Below are 15,797 nucleotides of genomic sequence, written 5' to 3'. Positions count from 1 at the left end.
CGGCCTCTTTCTTTCTTCCTTCCTTCCTTCCTTTCTTTCTTCTTTCTGGTTGTGAGCCACCATGTGGTTGCTGGGAATTGAACTCTGGACCTTTGGAAGGTCAGACAGTGCTCTTAACCTTTGACCCATTGCTTCAGCCCTGCTTGTTTGCTTTTCTTTGTTCTTTTTTGGTTTTTTTTCTTTCCTTCTTTTTAAAGATTTGTTTATTTATTTATTTATTATTTATACAGTGTTCTGTCTGCACATACACCTGCAAGGCCAGAAGAGGGCAACAGATGGTTGTGAGCCACCATGTGGGTTCTGGGAATTGAACTCAGGACCTCTGGAAGAGCAGTCAGGGCTCTTAACCTCTAAGGCACCTCTCCAGCCCTCTTTTTGGTTTCTCTGTGTCCTGGACTTGCTTTGTAGGCCAGGCTGGCCTCGCTCTTACAAAGATCTGCCTGCCTCTGCTTCCTGAGTGCTGGGGTTAAAGGCGTGCGCCACCACCTCCCGGCTAGGTTTTGTTTTTTGTTAAGATCCATTTCCCAGCTGGCAGGCCTTGAGAGGCATACTATCCTCTCCTGAATTAAGCTCCCTTAACTTTTCTTCTGGATCAGGCCCACCCCACTCTTTGATAGGTCAGGTGTGTGTCCCTAAACCTTAGACTGTCAGCTAAGGACTGCAGGGATTCTTCAGTTCCCTAGCAATGTTGGGGTGTGGGGGTACAGGGGTAGAAAATGGAGACCTTTGCATCAGTCCCAGCCAGTGACTTTGCCTTCCCATCTCTGCCTGGACACCAACACCTGGTAAATTAACTCACTAACTTGCAGTCTGCCGAGGGACACTTCATTCAGTCTGTTCAAACGTGTCTTCCTCTTTCGATTTCCTCATAGGTTGGCAGCTTCCTGTTCAGAGGCTGAGAGACTAAGCTATGCTCACACTTGTAATTTTCAAACTGAGAGGCCGCCGGCTACGAGGTGAGGCAACGTTCCTGGAGCAAATGAATTCAGAGCTGCCAATCAAGTGGCAGCCTGACCTTAGGCCAGGAGTTCAGCTGGGTAAACGAACACAGACAGGAATGACCTTGACCACCGATACCACTTTTGTCTTTATTCCCTGGGGAGATTCCCATGCTTCTCTCTCTCTCTCTCTCTCTCTCTCTCTCTCTCTCTCTCTCTCTCTCTCTCTCTCTCACTCACTTTTTAAAAAATGGGAATTGAGGCAGGCAGTGGTGGCACACATGCCTGTAATCCCAGCACTCGGGAGGCAGAGGCAGGCATTTCCCTATGAGTTTGAGGCCAGCCTGGTCTACAAAGGGACTCCAGGACTGGCAAGGCTACACAGAAAGTGTCACTGCCTAGCCACCCCTGGGCTGGCCACCCCTCTGTCCATAACGTGCTCTCCGTAGGAATGGAACGTTCATGCCAAGCCAGGTAGTATGGCCAGGGGAGCAAAGAAGCCTGACCAGTGACATGGTCTCTGTACCGTGGTATTTTTGCACGTCAGAAACAGGACGGGGTTGACCTTGCGTTGAGTTTTCTTTATTCTCTGTGGCTCTGGACCTCTTCCTGGCTTGGCTAGATTTCACCGAGTGGGGTTCCTACCTGGTTACCATTTTGATTTAAGTGGTTGTAGCATCGGGATGGGAGATGCAATTCCCCCCAACAGAAGACGGGGTGTAGGAAAGGGACGTGAAATATCTCCAAACACCCCGATGGTTGTGATGGCAACAACATCACTGTTAGTGCTGAGTGAGAATTCTGAACACTGTGTGCCACAACATTTTTCTTGCAACACAATCATACGGTGGTAGTGGTGGCGTCACTGTCAAAACCTACCATGTCTTGCTAGGAAAACTCTGGGCTGCTAGGATCTAGGAGTAGTGGCAAAGCAGCTGTCAGGGACCCAGGAGCATCTGAACAGAGGATGATGGATGAGTTAAACCTGGCAGGGACAGTCCTGGTCATGGAGAGACGGGCTGGACATCTGGAGGACAGCTCCTCCTGTATCTTCTTCCTTCCCCTGAAGGGTGAACCGGGAGGACCACTGGGAATTTGAAGCCAGCCTTGGTTACATAAGAAGAACTTCTTGGCCGGGCGTGGTGGCGCACGCCTTTAATCCCAGCACTCGGGAGGCAGAGGCAGGCGGATTGCTGTGAGTTCGAGGCCAACCTGGTCTACAAAGTGAGTCCAGGACAGTCAAGGCTACACAGAGAAACCCTGTCTCGAAAAAACCAAAAAAAAAAAAAAAAAAAAAAAAAAAAAAAAAAAAAGAAGAAGAAGAATTTCTTTATTGTTGGTTTTGTTTTGTTTTGTTTTGTTTTATTGATTTTTGAGATAGAGTTTCTCTGTGTAGTCCTGGATATTCTGGAACTTGTTCTGTAGACCAGGCTGGCTCAGAGATCTGCCAGCTGGGATTAAAGGTGTACGCTACCATGCCTGGTTTGTTTTTGTTTTAATATTTACTTTACTGTTTATTTTTTGTGTATGTGTTTATCTGTGTGGCAGGTTATGCATTTGAGTACAGTTGCCTGAGGAAACCAGAACAGGGTATCAGGTTCCCTGTGTCGGGAACAAGTAAAAAAAAACAAAACAAAAAACAAAATGTATTCTAAGTGCTGCCGTTTCATTTTCAGACTCCATTTAATCATCACAGGGAAAAACTAAATTCAAGGTCCAGGCCCTTGGGGAGCTGGGGACTTCCCAACAGCTAAACAGCTTCTGTTATAAGGGACAGTTGTCTCAATTCAGTCCAGCCATTTCAAGGACAACTTCTCCCTCTTGCTGGTGGCGTCAACTAAGTTCATGTTCCAGGCCCAGGGACCTCCTCCTATCCTGATTGGTGGTCTCTCCTTTTTATGTCAGATATGACTGGACAGTGCTACAGCCCACCACGCTCCCCCTAGCTTTATGGTTTCATCCTTTAAATACGCTATACTATGTCTCTTCAGGGTCACGGTTCTGCTCCTGAGTTTGTTCTGGGGCCCTGATCAATCAGTAGCTGCTTGATTACAATAAATTTTTGTCATCTGCATTGACCTGGTGTTTGAGTTATGTTGGATTTAAGGGAACCCCACAACACCTGGACCCAGGATTACTGCAGCGATAGGCCACCTGTTAAGGGGTGCTGGGATTTGAACTCAGGTCTTTTACAAGAGCAATACACACTCTTAGCCAGTGAGCCATCTCTCCAGACCCGTAAAAAGAATTTAAGCTAAACCTAACACTTTACAATAGTTGTAGAGAGAAGCCAAAGTTTAATTTTGTAAACAATGCGTATAGTTTGAGATTTATATTACTTTTGCTCTCCAGTTCCTCTAGGTTTACACACACACACACACACACACACACACACACACACACACACACACCTTTTTTTTTTCCATGCTGAGGCTCATGTGCTAGACAAGTATTGCACCACTAAGCTACATCCCCAACCACATATTTAATTTAAATGTTTTAAATCAAATGTCAAGGGGGGCCGGGAGGATGAAAGTGTAAATGGTGCTCTTATTGAAAATAGTGTGTGTGCTTCAAATGTTGGGGTACTCCTTCAACCACAGTGCTCAGGAGGCAGAGGCAGGCAGATCCCTGTGAGGCAAGCTTGATCAACACAGCAAGTTCTAGCTGAGCTGGGGCGCCACAGTGAGTGACACTTTGTTTCAAAAATATAAAAGAGGGGTTGGAGAGATGGCTCAGAGGCTAAGAGCACTGACTGGGCTTCCAAAGGTCCTGAGTTCAATTCCCAGCATCCACACTGTGGCTCACAACCATCTGTAATGAGATCTGGTGCCCTCTACTGGCCTGCAGGAGTACTCACAGGCAAAAACACTGTATACATAATAAATAAATCTTAAAAATAAAAATGAAAAAGAAAGAAAATAGTAGACTCGCCTTCAAATCACTTCCTTTTTCATGAACCACAGGAAATGAAGAAATGGCTTGATTTCCCACTGGGGTTTCTGAATTTTGTTTTATTTTTTTGAGACAGGGTTTCTCTGTGTAACAGCTATCCTGGAACTCTCTCTGTAGACCGGGCTGGCCTCTGCCTCCCAAGTGCTGGGATTAAAGGCGTGCGCCACCACCTCCTGGCTGGGGTTTGTGAATTTTTATATCACCATGTATCAAGACATTGAGTCTATGGCTGGAGAGAAGGCTCGCCAGGTAAGAGCACTGTCTGCTCTTCCAGAGGTCCTGAGTTCAATTCCCAGCACCCACATGGTGGCTCACAGCCACATCTACCCTCTAACGGCCTCTTCTGACACGCAGGTGTACATGCAGATAGAACACTCATACATAAAATAAACAAATAAAGTCTATCAAAAAAAAAAAAGAAAGGCCGGGCGTGGTGGCGCACGCCTTTAATCCCAGCACTCGGGAGGCAGAGGCAGGCGGATCGCTGTGAGTTCGAGGCCAGCCTGGTCTACAAAGCGAGTCTAGGATAGCCAAGGCTACACAGAGAAACCTTGTCTCAAAAAACCAAAAAAAAAAAAAAAAAAAAAAAAAAAAAAAAAAAAAGAAAAAGATATTGAGTCTAGACCTAGGAGGGTCATGTTCAACCCTACTTTCTCTTATTTCACTGTGTAAAGTTTGGGTACCTCAATCGTTTAGTAGCCAAATGGAGAAAATGCGTAAATAGTCACTAACCATACAGTGTAGATAGCCTGGCTCACTTTTTCTCTTTCTTTTTATTTGGGAGTGGGGTGGCGGGAAGGGAGCTTTGAGAGTGGGATTTGAGACAGGGTTTCTCTGTGTAGTCCTGGCTGTCCTGGAACTCACGCTGTAGACCGGGCTAGCCTCGAATTCAGAGATCCACCTGCCTCTGCCTCAGGAGTGCTGGGACTAAAGGTGTGCACCACCACAGCCTGGTTTAGCTTGATTACTTAAAAAAAAAAAAAAATATATATATATATATACACACATATATATATACTTTATATAATATAAATAAAAAAGTATATATATACAATATATTAATATATATAGTTAGAAAATTACTAAGGGCCAAGCTTGCCTACATTGAGGTCATTCTTCTGATAAGCTCTGATAGAAACAGGATTGGGGCTGGAGCCAAGGCTCAGAGGTTAATTAAGCTCTTGCAGAGGATGGAGTCTGGTTCTAGTACTCTCACTCCCTAAGCAACCCCCAACTGCCCGAGACTCTCTCCAGCCTCAGAGGCGTCAGGAATCTTTAGCCTCCTTGGTACCTGAGCTTGAATGCACACACACACATAGACATTATTTTTTAAAGAAATTTTTTAAAAGGAACTAGAGAGGTAGCTCAGGGTTTGAGAGCAATGGCTGCTCTCCAGATGACTGGGGATTGATTCCAAGCATCAACACGGTGCCTCACAGCCGTTCATAACTCCAGTACTAGGGAATTAGATGCCCTCTTCTGACTTTTGCAGGCATCTCGTAAACACACCATGCACACACTACACACTGACAAAATGCATAAAATAAACACATCTATCGTTAATTAAACAAACCAACAAATACATGTCAAATGTACAGGTGAACTTACACAGGGTTTTAGTGAGACAAAAGGGTTGTAAGTGGCAGAAGTGAGGATCTCTGCTTCTCATGATTTGGCGCTTAAAAAGTCAATATATAGTTGGATATGGTGGGATATGCCCGTGTTCTGGAACTCAGGAGGCTGGGGCAGTCCGGCCCTGAGTTTAAGGCTAGCCTGGGTTGTACAGTGAGTTCAAGGCCAGGCTAGACTATAGAGAGGGACCTTATCTTCCCAAACAAGCTCCCCACAAGTGAATTTAGGCCTTTTTTTCTCTGTTTGAGTTGTGTATGTGTGTACACACACACACACACACACACACACACGTGTGGAGGCCAGAGGTTGACATCAAGTTTTTTTCTCTATCACTCTCCATCTTATTTTCTGAATTGGAGTCTTTTTTGTTTTTGGGTTTTTGGTTTTTTTGTTTTTTCAAGACAGGGTTTCTCTGTGTAGCCTTGGCTGTCCTGAACTCACTTAATAGACCAGGCTGACCTCGAACTCACAGCGATCTGCCTGCCTCTGCCTCCTGAATGCTGGGATTAAAAGCATGTACCACACACCTGGCTCTGAATCAGGGTCTTTGATTGAGGCTGGATCATGCATGGATCGTGAAGTTTCAGATAGGCTGGCAGGCAAGTGAGCTGCCTATCTCCGAAGCCTCACTGTGGGGTGCAGGCATGGGCCACCACACTTGCCATTTCCACGGGTGCTGGGGATCCAAACTTACATTTATGTCCTCACCTTACAGCAAACACTTTACTCACCCAGCCATCTCTGGAACCCCTAACTTATACCCTTTTAATAAAATTTAGGGCTGGTGAGATGGTTCCCAGTACCCATGTTGGGTGGCTCACAACTGCCTGTAATTCCAGCTCAGGGGACTGGAAATCTCTTCTGTGGGTGTCTGAACTCATACACACACACATAAGCCCTTAATTAAAAAGAAAATATTTGATTTTTATTTAAATTGTATTTACTTATTTGTTATTTATTTTATATGTATGGTTGTTTTGCCTACATGCATGTCTGTGCACCCTGTGCATGCCTGATACACAGAGTCCAGAGAAGGCATCAGATCTCCTGGGACTGAAGTTATAGACAGTTGTGCCGTGTGGTTGACCGGGAATTGAACCCAGGTCCTGTGGAAGAGTAGCCAGTGCTCTTAACCTTTGAGCCATCACTCCAGCCTTCACAATAAATCTTAAGGAAAAAAAGAGTTTGCCAAAGCTAAGAGTCATGGCAAACACTTATAATCCCAGCACTTGCACGGTGGTGGGAGAGGACCTTGCTTTCTAGGTTGGCCTGGGCTATGTAGTATCTCAAAAAACAAAATAACTCTCTTACCCCCTTACTCTCTCTTTCTTCCTCTCTTCCTCTGTCCCTCTCTCTCTCTGGGGTACCCATCCCCTCTTTCCTTCTGTCCCCATGCTCATTTAATAGACCTCATATAATATAAACAAAACAAAAAAAAAATAGCCAAGCATTTTGTTCTGGGCACTCTGGGCACTGACACCCAGCCTGTCCCTTAACTTTGGTTTGGTTTGGTTTGGTTTTTCAAACAGGGTTTTTCTGTGTAATAGCCCTAGCTGTCCTGCAACTCTCTTTGTAGACCAGGCTAGGCTGGCTTTGAACTCGCAGACATCAGCCTGCCTCTGCCTCCCAAGCGCTGGGATTAGAGGTGTGCACCACCACCACCCAGCTCTGTCCCTTAACTTATCTTGAATATGTTCTGAGGTTTTGAGAAAAGCCAGATAAATTCTGGGTGCTTGTTCTCCATCTTTGTCTAGCTTTAGTCCATGAACCCCCTTCTTCTTCTTGCTTTTGGGGTGTGGGATGATCCTGATTTGTTTTTGTCTGAACCATCCCTCTGTCATAAACCTCTGGTAAATTGCAATCCTACATCTCAAAGCACCTGCCAGATGTATTGACCTTCCCCGCCCCCCACCCTCCAGAAACATGTATAGTTCTCCAAACCCCTTCCTGTAAGTGCCCTTGGACCACCAAGTACCCAAATAAATGCATCCACCAGGGAGACACAGGAAGGACTCACTGAATCAGACGGAAGAACCACTGTGAGTGCACCTGTGGTTCTCAAAGAGGAACTGGGGGGGGGGGTGGGGGGGAGCACAATCCCCAGGGACCTGGGGAAATCACCGAGACAGGGTGGCAGGACTTTGAGTGGGAGGCTCTGGGTGCCCCTCCCCTCTTCTTGGCAGTGGGAGAAACCTTCAGGGAAGGAGGGGGGAGAGGAAGCCACAAAACTTTGGGGACGCTCAACCTATAAAGTCACTTTTGACTGAAGTCCCATCAAGACCCTCTTCTCGCTGGGTAGTGGTGGCGCGCGCCTTTAATCCCAGCACTTGGATTGCTGTGAGTTTGAGGCCAGCCTGGGTTACAAAGTAAGTTCTGGGACAGCCAAGGCTACATAGAGAAACCCTGTCTCAAACAAACAAACAGACAGACAGACAGACAGACAAAACCCTCTCCTCTCGGCAGCTTTCCTCTCCCCTTTGGGACTAACTCCACTGTGGGCTTCCCGCCTCTTTCCACTTGCATCACCTACCTAGCTCCTCTGCCGCTCCTCTTTAGCATTTGGGGTCTTCACCACTGGGGGGAGGCACGCACTGTGGACCATTCCTCTCCCTAGGAGATGGGAGGAAGGACAATTTCCTCCTTTTCTAGCTCTGCTGAGAAAAGGGTCTCCCAGACACAGACGCCATGGCCAAGCGCTCTGACTTTGCTGGGGTTCTAGCTTTAGCCTTGGCAAAGGAGTACATCTCTAGACCTCAGCACCCTCATTTCTATCTTGGGACAGGGGGGACAAAATGTCCTCAGAGGATCAGGGTGTTATGTAATAAGACAATGTCAGTGACAGCCACAAGCGCAGGGAGGGAAGTCTTGTGGAGAGAGCCAAGGCGGGAGGAATCCCCTGGGTTTTTAGTTATGTTCCTCTTTCCCTGGGGCTGGGCTCCCAGGCTGCTCATACCGTGCCATCTGAAACATGCTGGACAACTGTCAGGTATGTGACTGTGGTGACCTGAACTGCACCTTCACCCCCATGAGGGCCACTCTACCATTGCCCCCCGTCCCCCGTTTGTTCTCGCAATAGAGCAGGGCTTGGCTAAGACTAGCCTGGTTGGTTTTATTGATATGGTCTCTTTCACGGGTCCGTCCTGTCTGGCCTTGAGCTCTCTATGCAGGTCAGGATGAGCATGGACTTCTGGTCTTCCTGTGTTCCCCTGCAGAGGACAGGAAACACAGCGCTGTGCCACCGTGCCTGCTTCCTGTGTCTCCGGGGGCTAAAACCCAAGTGGCCTTGGTTTGAGCAATAGCTTTGCCCACCACCTTGGGTGGCCTTTAAAGCTGGGCGGGCTGCAGTTTTGCACCTTACAAGTGGGAGGGACCATGAGCCACTGTGAGGGCCACCCAAGGGAAGTTACCCAACGGCACCTTCTGGCGTAAGCGCCACTGCTGGGTTTAAGACACAAAAAGGCAGGTGTGTGAGGCAGGCTGGGAACCCACGGGCTGCATTGGCAGAGCGAGCAGAAGACTCAGAGGTTCAGGCAGCAATGCTAACCAGATAAGGTCGTCTAGCCAGCCAGGGAGGGAGGCTTGGGCCTGTCCCAAGATTCAGTGCCTTCCACTCCTGCCATTCCCCACTGCCTTGACCATGTGACACTGTTCAAGAGTGTACTGCTGCAGAGACTTGCTCTCCTCTGCCCATCTCTCTGCAGACAGCCTTGGGTATTTCCTGTCTTACAGGCTTTTCACAGTCATTTGGGGCACATGAAGAAGCTGCTTAAAAATACCTCTTCTAAAAATAAAAAAAATAAAAATACCTCTTCTAGTCCTCCCTGAGAATCCAGCCCGGGGAGGCAGAGCTGGTACCCAAGTGGGCGAGGAGCCAAAAACTCTCGCTAGCTGAAGCCGCAGACAGAGAAACTGTGGAGCTCTTTAACTAGAAAAGAATCACAAGCTATGAGGCCCTCAAGTACCTAGGAGCCAGGCTCTGATGCCTGGAGAGTTTTGGGGACGGGGCAGCAGGGGAGATCGCTGAAAAGTCAAACGTTAAGGACAGCATTGTGAGCCTTGATAGAGTACCCGGGACTCTGCCAGGTGAGACAGGACCTGGCAGAGAATCACCGACATTAAGACATCAATGATGCTCTGTTTGTGACCTGTGAGCCAGTTCCCACTGGCCTGGGCAGCTTGAGGTTCAGAGTCCTATTGTTTGTGATTCCATTAGAATCAGCGCAAGGAGCCAGGCGGTGGTGGCGCACGCCTTTAAATCCGAGCACTCAGGAGGCAGAGGCAGGCAGATCACTGGGAGTTCGAGGCCAGCCTGGTCTACAAAGCGAGTCCAAGACAGCCAAGGCTACACAGAGAAACCCTGTCTCGGCAAAAAAAAAAAAAGGAAGAAAGAAATAAAGAATCAGCGCAAGGCTCAGGTGCCCTGTGACCATTCGGTAAGCGACAAGGGAGCAGAAGACTGGAGGACATGGCTCGGCCTTTAAAAGCTCGCTGTGCAAGTGTCCATGAGAGACCTACCTTGGAATCCCCAGAGCCCACAAGGGAACTTGGCAAGGCGATGATGATGATGATGATGTGTTTCTCTAATTCCTGCCCGGTGAGGGGGAGGGGGAGACCGGAGGATCCTTGAGGCTCACTAGCCAGCCAGACTAGCTGAGTGAGTTCCAGGCTCAGTGAGCAACTGTCTCAGAAAAGAATGTGGGGATAGCCAGGCGGGCGGTGGTGGCGCACGCCTTTAATCTCAGCACTCGGGGAGGCAGAGGCAGGCGGATCGCTGTGAGTTCGAGGCCAGCCTGGTCTACAAAGCGAGTCCAAGACAGCCAAGGCTACACAGAGAGACCCTGTCTCGAAAAACCAATAAATAAATAAATAAATAAATAAATAAATAAATAAAATTTTAAAATGTGGACATCAACCGAAGGAGGCTCCTACATCAGCCTCCCTCGACTCTGCAAGCCTACCCGCACGGGTGCATGTGGGCGCTCACAAACATACAGATAAATAAAACAGGGTCTGTAAGATGAGGAGGTGGCCATTTTGGCAGCTTACCTAAGGACAAGGTAAGGGTGACCTGGCTGAAGAAGTGGGGCGTCCCCAGAGTTCCTGAGTCTTTCACCAGCCTTTCTGCCCAGTCCTGGCTTTCATGATCATGACACATCTCCCTTGAGGCAGGTTGCTACCCCGAAGAAGGAGCTGGAGGCCCCCTTTCTTTCTTTTTTATTTCTTTCTTTCTTTCTTCCTTCCTTCCTTCCTTCCTTCCTTTCTTTTTGGTTTTTCCAGACTGTCCTGGACTCGCTTTGTAGACCAGGCTGGCCTCGAACTCACAGCGATCCGCCTGCCTCTGCCTCCCGAGTGCTGGGATGAAAGGCGTGCGCCACCACCACACCCGCCCCCCTTTCTCATTTCTAACCTACAGAACGAGCAGGGTGGGCAAGCTCTCCACCAAGGCTATTTATTCACCGAGCCCAGTGTAGTGCTCTATCCCCAACCAATGTCACCTGGCCGAGCCCTTACCACAAGCCCGAGGGTGACATTCCTGGACCAGCACTGCCCAGAAGAAAATGCTGAGGGCCAGAGAAGGAAAGTTATTGGCCCAAAGCCAATAGCATATGAAGAATTAGGATTCAACAGGAGCCTCCAGCCCAGAGCCCCCACCTCACATTTCTCTCTCCCCAGTGAGGTGACCTCCATGGAGGGTCGGACTCTGGCCTCCTAAGCCCAGTGCCTTCTTTCATTGTATCTGATAGCTGAAACACCTGACTGCACCTCAGCTTTTTTCTTTCTGTAAAATAAGGCTTCAGGTTGCCCCAGTGAGCCCTAAGACCATAGTCTTCTGGGGTCTTTTTCTCTTCTTTCCTTCCTTTTTTCTTTTTTTCTTTTGGTTTTTCCGAGAGAAAGTTTCTCTGTGTAGCCTTGGCTGTCCTAGACTTCCTTTGTAGACCACGCTGGCCTTGAACTCACAGCGATCCACCTGCCTCTGTTTCCCAAGTGCTGGGATTAAAGGCGTGCACCACCATGCCCAGCTGGTTTTGTTTTGTTCTTTTTTTTGAGACAGGGTTTCTCAGTGTATCCATGCCTGTCCCGGACTCCCTTTGCAGACCAGGCTGGCCTCAAACTCACAGTGATCCATATGCCTCTGCCTTCCTAAGTGCTGGGACTAAAGGTGTGCGCTCCTAGACCTGGCCTGGGGTCCTTTCCACATCCCTGATCTGCTATGGATGGCCTGGTAGTTAGAGTAGGCTGGGAACCCAAAATGCCTGCACTCAAGCCAGTGTCCTCAAGCGAAGTCTCTGGGACTTCAGGGGATTGAGGCACAGCCTTCCTCTGCCAAGCGGGTGATATGGTTGGCATCTAATGAAGGAAACCTTGAAAGGCCCTTGGAGCCGAGCCCATCCCGCAGGGAAAAATCTGTGCCTTGTGGAATTCTTATCTCTGAGCATGCGGGCCTTTCTCTTCTACAGCGTGATTACCTACAGGAGGCAAACAGTCAGGCCTGCTACCAAGCCCTTTGTGTGGGGTCCCTGGATCTTCACCTGACATTCCACCTGTTCCCTCTCTTCTGCCTCCCGCCTCCCCCCCCCCCCACCTCCTGCCCAGATGCTTGTAGTTATTAGAGGTGGAAAGTCCACTAGGGATGGGGACACCGGTGACGTCACTAGCTTTGAGCAGTTGTCACTATGCTGGCGTGGGCTTTTGCATGGTGCAGTTGCCCAAGCCGTCCGTGTTCCTCCAGACAACCCCACTGACCTCATCCGTTCACTAAGATGGACCAGAAGGAAATTTTCTTCGGTCTAGAGTGGCCTTCTGTTTCAGTGATGAATGGAAATAGACTCCCCCCAAAAAAGTCACTAAGTTTTGGGGTCATATGACTGTGGTGAAATGCAAGGAAGATCCTGTTTCAGGAGGACCAGCCTTGAGGATCGCTGTGACACATGTTCCTAGTCTGACATCCATGCCCCTGCCTCAGACAGTTCCCCCTTAGCTCGAGGAAAGAGCCTAGGTCAGAACACTGGCACTCCAGAATAAGGAGTCTAAAATAACAGAACAAAGCAAAAGCTACTCACAGTTGGCCCGTTTGTCAGCAGCTGGGTCCCTGGAGCTTGTGGGGCCCTGTTTTGGCTCTTCTGTGTTCAGATCTGAGGACTCAGCCTGTGTCCCCCACCTTGGTCCTGAGAGTTGCAGCTCAAGCCTGGTTTTTCTGCCTTTGACACTTTCGCAAATGAGTGAGTGTGAGGAGGTCTGGCCTTCCGTCCTTGTCACCACTTCCCTTCTGGGTCCCCAAGTGCCACAGTGTTCTCACCCTGCGGTTGAGTTCTCTCTTCCTAGGAACTCTGGTCAGGGCATAGGCCTAGACCCTGGATTCCCAGACTTGGGTTCTAATCCAGCTTAGGTGTGTGGTGATGCTCTGCAGTTCACTTGACCTTGTAAACTTTAGTTTCTTCACCTCAGACAACATGCCAGGTTACACGTGTCTACTGACCCCCACCCACCCACCCAGCCCAGAGCCTTGAAATGCAAATTCTACAGGTGTTGGCAGAATACACAAGTGAGTGATGAGTCTGGTGCTTGTTCTGATTTCATTCTGTGGCTGTGACAAGTTTCATGATCAAAAGCAAGTTAAGAAACTGGGCATGGGCCGGCAGTGGTGGTGCATGCCTTTAACGCCAGCCCTTGGGAGGCAGAGGGAGGCAGATCTCTGTGAGTTGGAGGCAGGTCTGGTTTACAAATCGAGTCCAGGACGCAGAGGAAACCCCGTCTCAAAAAAACAACAACAACAAAAAAAAAACCAAAACCAAAACCAAACCCCCCAAAAAACCCCAAAAGACAGAAGAACAACAAAAGCAAGTTGGGGGGTGGTTTATTTCGGCTTACAGGAGACAGTTCATCACCAAGAGAGACACCAGGACAGGAACTTAGACGACACCCGATAACAGGCTTGCTTGCCATTCCACACAGCATCCCCTCTGACCAAGGAACTTGCCAAGGAAGCAAAGCAAAAACCATTGGGAGTGCTGGCTGCTGGCTGCTGGCTCAGTGGCTGGCCAGCTTATACCCTGCTAGTCCTACTTTGGTTTTTACTGTAAGATCTCTCACTAGAACCTGGAATTCATCAGCTAGGCTAGGCTGGCTGTCTCCACCTGCCCAGTTCTGGGATTATAGGATTTATCACCTTGCCTGGTGTGTGTATATGTGTGTGTGTGTGTGTGTGTGTGTGTGTGTGTGCACGTGTGACTGTTTTGCTTGCATGTATGTATAGGTACCATGTGTGCCTGGTGCCCTCAAAGATCAGAAGAAGGCTTTGGATCTCCCAGGGCTGGAGTTACAGGCAGTTGCAAGCAGCTATGTGGGTGCCAGGAATTGAACCTGGGTCCTTTGGAAGAGTAGCCATTGATCTTAACCACTGAGTCACCTTTCCATCCTCTCCCACCCCCCACCCTTTTTTTTTGTTTGTTTGTTTGCGACAGGGTTTCTTTCTGTAGCTTTGGCTAACCTGGACTCACTTTGTAGATCAGGCTGGCCTCAAACTCACAGACATCTGCCTGCCTCCCCAAGTGCTAGGATTACGGGTGTGTGTCACCCTGCCCAGTTCCCGCCCGCCCCCCTTTAAAATGTGGGCTCCAGGGTCTGATTTCAGGTCCCCCATACCTGCAGAGCAAACACTCCTCAGACTGGTCTCAACCAAGCCCCAGGAAGTGTGTTTCTAATGCCCAGTTCTGGTATTGTACCTCGTACATTTTTACAGCCATCATCAGATAAAACGTGTAGCTAGAAAAATCTTCTACGCCCTTCGGCAGCTATGGAATTGAGTCTCAGCTGTCCGGCCTATGATCACCACACAAGGTCTTCTCGATGGGCCAGGGCATCTTCAGGAGCGGGATTTTTGTGGCTTAAGTTGCCTGGTCCAGCATGTAAGCGGGTAGCACAGCAAGGTCTGAGATACTGTGTACTAGGACTTATTCAGGGACAGGGATGTAGCTCAGTGGCAGAGCCCTTGCCAGTAGGTGAGCGGCCCTAGCTTCCACCTCCGGACCTGAAACAAACGGCTTTTATTTAAAATGGACACATAACTTGGTCTGGATGAGGTGATTTGTGGCACAGCTTTCTTGGAATGGGGGCGTGGGGGGGTGGGTTTTTGGTTGGCACAGCAGCCCAGGGACTCTACTGACATCTAGTGGGTAGACACTGGGACTGCAGCTTAGCATCCTGCATCTGGTGAAGGCAGAGGACCAGGCAAACCCACTGCTGTAGGGAGGGGCTGCCTTGATGAGGAGACCCTTCGGGGGAGGGCAGGGTGGTGGCTTCAGCTCTTGGTCCTCTTTCAAGAACAAGAACCCTCCAAAGTGAGAAAAGAGACCAGAAAAGCGAGGCGTGGACCTCCTGCAGCCCGTGCTTGACTCTTCTGTAGAACCACAGAGGCAACTGTAGACGCCAGTGGCGAGCTGGGTAAAGATCGAGCTAACACTCCATTCCTAGACACCTTGAGGAAGCCCCTGTGGGAAAGAAAAGCGAGCTTCTCCCAACACCTGCCTATGGCTGCTGCTCTTCAGGGTGTGCTATTCACTCACTCCTTCATAATTCAATTGTTATTGTTGTTTTTTGAGACAGGGTTTCTCCGTGTAGCCTTGGCTGTTCTTGACTTGCTTTGTAAACCAGGCTGGCCTCGAACTCACAGTAATCTGCCTGCCTCCGCCTCCCGAGTGCTGGGATTAAGGGATTAAGGGATTAAGGGCATGTGCCACCACGCCTGGCTTGTTGTTGTTGTTATATATTTTTTGGTTTTTCAAGACAGTGTTTCTCTGTGTAGCCTTGGTTGTTCTAGACTCTTTGTAGACTGAGCTGTCCTTGAACTCACAGAGATCTGCCTACCTCTGCCTCCCGAGTGCTGGGATTAAAGGTGTGCGCCACCATACCTGGCCCTGCAGCCAGCTCTCTTAGCTGCTGAGACATCTCTCCAGCCCATCCCCTGCCCCACTCCCACCCCTTGAGTTCTCTCCTGTGTGGCAAGTCACTTCCTTCATCTGGCCTCAATTTCCCCATTCCTGGAATGAGGAAGTTGGAGAGAAAAGGTATCACCCAGGGTCCAGTCAAAACATATTGCTGGCTCTGTCCACAGACTCTGAATCAGTCTTTTCTGGTTGGGGGTGGGGGAAATGTAGGGAGTGGGACAAAACTCTACAAGCCTAGCCAGCTTCTAAGTGAGGTACTGCTGCTGGCCTTGAGCCCACCTCAGGCCCACGTGGTCAATATGGGCACCCCAGGAGCTTCCCTTTGTAC

At 49.1% G+C, this 15,797-nt stretch overlaps 1 protein-coding gene across 1 annotated transcript in view; it reads right to left on the bottom strand.

Moving 5' to 3' along the window:
- CNR2 (cannabinoid receptor 2) overlaps window positions 1-12,851 on the bottom strand; it is a 31,395-nt gene extending 18,544 nt beyond the window's left edge. The window contains exon 1 of the mRNA XM_084788338.1: window positions 12,587-12,851. The gene's annotated coding sequence lies outside the window, so the exon portion shown is untranslated. The remainder of the gene's footprint in view (window positions 1-12,586) is intronic.
- Between the last annotated feature and the right edge of the window lie 2,946 nt (window positions 12,852-15,797).

This window comes from Acomys minous, assembly GCF_964271855.1.
Source record: "Acomys minous genome assembly, chromosome: 6".
In the NCBI taxonomy this organism is placed as follows: Eukaryota; Metazoa; Chordata; class Mammalia; order Rodentia; family Muridae; genus Acomys; species Acomys minous.
This window is presented reverse-complemented; position numbering and strand designations above follow the sequence as displayed.